Here is a 5000-nt window from a genome sequence, read left to right as displayed (position 1 = left end):
GGCGCGCCCGCCGCGAGGCGACGGACTTGTGCGGAGTGGAGCGGAAGTCCCGCCGCGGCAGCAGCAGCCCCCCCTCCCTACCACCCCGGCGGGGCATCCGCCCAAGGCCCACCCCAAGCGTTCCAAAGTACCGAGGAGCGTTGCAAACGGGAACGGCCCGGACACGCGTCCCGGTCTCACGGGATGCGCGTCCCGGTCGCACGGGTCGCGCATCCCGGGAGGGCCGACGGAGGAAGCCGGCGCACGGCCGCCGCGCGGACGGCCGGCGGCGGCGCCCATGCGCCGGGGCCTCGGCGGGCGCGTGCCGGCTCCCTCGGGGACGAACGGTGCCGGGCGCGCCCGCCGCGAGGCGACGGACTTGTGCGGAGTGGAGCGGAAGTCCCGCCGCGGCAGCAGCCGCCCCCCCTCCCTACCACCCCGGCGGGGCATCCGCCCAAAGCCCACCCCAAGCGTTCCAAAGTACCGAGGAGCGTTGCAAACGGGAACGGCCCGGACACGCGTCCCGGTCGCACGGGATGCGCGTCCCGGTCGCACGGGTCGCGCGTCCCGGGAGGACAGACCGAGCAAGCCGAGGTGCCGCTCACGGCCGCCGCGAGGGACGTACGGCGCCGGCGCCCGCGCCCCGTGGCACGGCCTAGAGCGTGCCCCCCTGCCACCCCATCGGGGCATCGGCGCAAAGCCCACCGCGGGGTAGATAACCGAAGGCAACGAGGGACGGTGGATGCACATATCCGAGCAGTGGCGATAGGGCCGGAGGGAGCACCGACAGGGCCGTGAGATTTTAAAGTACCGAGGGAATTTGCAAACCGGGCCCGCCCCTCCCCCCGTCCATCGCACGCCGATCGGGGGTCCGGCGCCCCGCGGGGGGCTGCCGGCATGCGCTCCCGGTGCAGGCATCGACGAGCCGCCCGCGACCTCCACTCGGGTCCGAGCCCCCAAGCGCGGATGCCGAAACGCGCCGGCCGCGGCAGCCCCACCCCTGCCACCCCATCGGGGCATCGGCGCAAGGCCCACCCTGGGGTAGATAACCGAAGGCAACGAGGGACGGTGGATGCACATATCCGAGCAATAGCGATAGGGCCGGAGCGAAGACCGAGGGGGTCGGGGGGTTTTAATGTTCCGAGGGAAGTTGGAAACGGGGCCCGCCCGGACGCCCGTCCCTCGCACGCCGATCGGGGGTCCCGCACCCCGCGGGGGGCTGCCGGCATGCGCCCCTAGTACAAGCATCGACGAGTCGCCCGCGACCTCCACTCGGATCCGGCGGCGCACGCGCGGATGGCGAAACGCGGCGGCCGCGGCTGCAGCCCCCCTACCACCCCGTTGGCGCGTCGGCGCAAAGCCCACCCCGGGGAGGATAACCGAAGGCGACGAGGGACGATGCATGCACATATCCGAGCAAATACCGAGAGGGTCGGGGGGAAGACCGAGAGGCAAGGGGTGTTTAGAGTACCGAGGGAAGTTGCGAAAGGGGCCCGCCCGGACGCTCGCCGCTCGCACGCGGATCGGGGGTCCGGCGTTGCGCGCCGCCGGCCAGCGCGATCCGGCGGGGCGCACGGAGGGCGCCGCCCATCGCCGGAGCTTGCTCGGTCATCTCTGCCGCACGGACACGTAAGCGCCGCCGTGCAAGGTTCGGCCGGCGGGGCGGACGGTTCGCCGCCGCAGGCCTTTCCCGCAGCCGGAACGTGGGCCCGGCGTTGCGCGCCGGCGGGCCGCGCAATCCGCCGGGGCGCACGGCGGGCGCCGCCCGTCGCCGGGGCTTCGCTCGGTCATCTCGGCCGCACGGACACGTGCGCGCAGCCGCGGAAGGTTCGGCCGGCGGGGCGGACGGTTCGCCGACGCAGGCCTCTCCCGCGGCCGGAACGCGGGACCGGCGTTGCGCGCCGGCGGAAGGCGCGATCCGGCAGGGCGCACGGCGGGCGCCGCCCGGGCTTCGCTCGGTCATCTCGGCCGCACGGACACGTGCGCGCCGCCCATCGCCGGGGCTTCGCTCGGTCATCTCGGCCGCGCCGCCACGTGCGCGCCGCCGCGGAAGGCTTGGCCGGCCGGGCGGACGGTTCGCCGCCGCAGGCCTTTCCCGCAGCATGCGCCCCTTCGCCCGAACGACCGCGGGACTCCGGTACGGCCTAGCCGTCGGCCGCCCGGCTGCAAGCCGTCGGGGCCGCTCGATCCCCGTCGCGTGCCGGCCGCCGCTCGGGCCAGCCGGCCGGCTGCCGCACGTAACCTCTGACCTCATCAGCGGTCGATCCGCACCGCGCTGGTCTTCGGTGCGGACCCGTCGGGGCCGTGCCGCGCCGGCCGTCGCATCCGGTTCCGCAGGCGCCGCCCGGTTGCCTCCCGCCCTCGTGCGCTCGCGCCGGCCGGGCGACGCGGTGCCCGCGGGACTCGGGCATGGTTGAGCCGTCGGCCGCCCGGCGGCATGCCGCCGCCGCTCCGCGCCGCGTGCCGGCTGCGCTCCTCCCCGCGCCCGTCCGCGGGCGGGCCCGCCGCCGCTCGCGCCGGCCGGGCGACGCGGTGCCCGCGGGACTCGGGCACGGTTGAGCCGACGGCCGCCCGGCGGCATGCCGCCGCCGCTCCGCGCCGCGTGCCGGCTGCGCTCCTCCCCGCGCCCGTCCGTGGGTGGGCCCGCCGCCGCTCGGCCTAGCCCCCCGGCTGCCGCACGTAACCTGCGACCTCGTCGGCGCTGGATGCGCGTCGTGACAGTTTTCGGTGGGGCGCCGCGGAGGCGCCGGGGGCCCATGCGACGGGCCAGGGGGCGAACGGAGGGCTCGGTCAGCCCTAACAGGGGACCGGCGACAAAGGAGCGGTCGCGCAAAGCTTCGTAAGGGACCCAGACGACGGGCCGACCGATCCGAAGCACCGTGCACGGACGCGCAGCGGGCCCACGACGGGCCGACACGGAAGGCCCGCCGCCAAGGCCGCAAAACCGACAAAGGAACCCACGGGGACGCACCAGAGCGGGCAAAGCTTTCACCGAACGGGACGGGACCGAGCCCCCGCAACAGGCGAGGGCGACGGATCCGACCAAGTAAGGCCGATCCCGCTCCACGCACGCGCGGCCGCAGGAACTTCGTGAGGGACGGGACGACCGGCCGACCGAACCGAAGCGCCGCGCACGGCCGCCGCGAGGGCCGGCCGGAGGCATAGACCGAGCGCCGCGCCAGTGGAAGGAGCGTGCCGGCTCCGTCGGGGACCACCTGCGCACGGTCCGTCCGAGCGAGCCGACGGACCGGCGCGGAAGGCCCGGCGCCGAGCCCGCAAAACCGACAAAGGAACCCACAGGGACGCACCAAAGCGGCCCAAGATTTCACCGAGACGGGACCGAGCCCACGCAACATGCGATGGCGACGGATCGGACCAAGTAAGGCCGATCCAACTCCGCGCGCGCGCGGCCGCGAGCACTTCGTGAGGGACAGGAAGACCGGCCGACCGAACCGAAGCGCCGCGCACGGCCGCCACAAGGGCCGGCTGGAGGCGTAGACCGAGAGCCGCACCAGCGGAAGGAGCGTGCCGGCTCCGTCGTGGGCCAACTCCGCGGGGCCCATCCGAGCGAGCCGACGGGCCGGCGCGGAAGGCCCGGCCGAACCCGCAAAACCGACAAAGGAACCCACAGGGACGCACCAGAGCGGACAAAGATTTCACCGAACAGGACGGGACCGAGCCCACGGAACATGCGAGGGCGAAGGATCGGACCAAGTAAGGCCGATCCAACTCCGCGCGCGCGCGGCCGCGAACACTTCATGAGGGACGGGAAGACCGGCCGACCGATCCGAAGCACCGCGCACGGCCGCCGCAAGGGCCGACCGAAGGAATAGACCGAGCGCCGCACCAGCGGAAGGAGCGTGCCGGCTCCGTCGTGGGCCAACTCCGCGGGGCCCATCCGAGCGAGCCGACGGGCCGGCACGGAAGGCCCGGCCGAACCCGCAAAACTGACAAAGGAACCCACAGGGACGCACCAGAGCGGACAAAGATTTCACCGAACGGGACGGGACCGAGCCCACGCAACATGCGAGGGCGAAGGATCGGACCAAGTAAGGCCGATCCAACTCCGCGCGCGCGCGGCCGCGAAAACTTCGTCAGGGACGGGACGACGGGCCGACCGATCCGAAGCGCCGTGCACGGCCGCCGCAACGGCCGGCCGGAGGCGTAGACCGAGCGCCGCGCCAGCAGAAGGAGCGTGCCGGCTCCGTCGTGGGCCCGCTGCGCGTGGCCCATCCGAGCGAGCCGACGGGCCGAATCCCTCGAGGACGAACGGTGCCGGGCACGCCCGCAGCGAGTGCCCACGGCGGGCTTGTGCGGAGTGGAGCGGAAGGCCCGCCGCGGCGGCAGCAGCCCCCCCTCCCTACCACCCCAGCGGGGCATCCGCCCAAAGCCCACCCCAAGCGTTCCAAAGTACCGAGGAGCGTTGCAAACGGGAACCGCCCGGACATGCGTCCCGGTCGCACGGGATGCGCGTCCCGGTCGCACGGGTCGCGCGTCCCGGGAGGGCCGACGGAGGAAGCCGAAGTGCCGTGCGCGGCCGCCGCGACGGCCGGACGGCGGCGGCGCCCGTGCGCCGCGGCAAAGGCGGGAGCGGCCCGGCTCCGTCCGGGGCGCCGCGAGCTTCGGTCGAACCTTTGCCGTGACTCTTCGCAATAGGCCAAGCCCATTCACACTTGGCCAAGCCTAGGCCAAGCCAAGGCCTCCAATGCTTGGCCAAGTGCCTCCAAGGTCGGCCAAGACGGTGCCCAGCGTGCCAAAGCCATGGCATGCCCATGCGCGGCCCAAGCCGCGCCCATGAACCCCAGCCGCACGCGGCCGCGCGCGCCCGCGCCCAGGCCACGGCCGCGCTGCGCGCCTGGCGCGCGCGCCCGCGCCCAGGCCACGGCCGCGCCCAGGCCCCGGCCGCGCCGCGCCCGCCCAGGCCCCGGCCGCGCCGCGCCCAGGCCACGGCCGCGCGCGCCCGCGCCGACGCCCCGGCCGCGCTGCGCGCCTGCTGCGCGCGCCCGCGCCCAGGCCACGCC

Source organism: Phoenix dactylifera, chromosome 10, assembly GCF_051530095.1.
Source record: "Phoenix dactylifera cultivar Ajwa chromosome 10, Ajwa_hap1_PhDact_Kaust_v1.1, whole genome shotgun sequence".
Lineage (NCBI taxonomy): Eukaryota > Viridiplantae > Streptophyta > Magnoliopsida > Arecales > Arecaceae > Phoenix > Phoenix dactylifera.
This window is presented reverse-complemented; position numbering follows the sequence as displayed.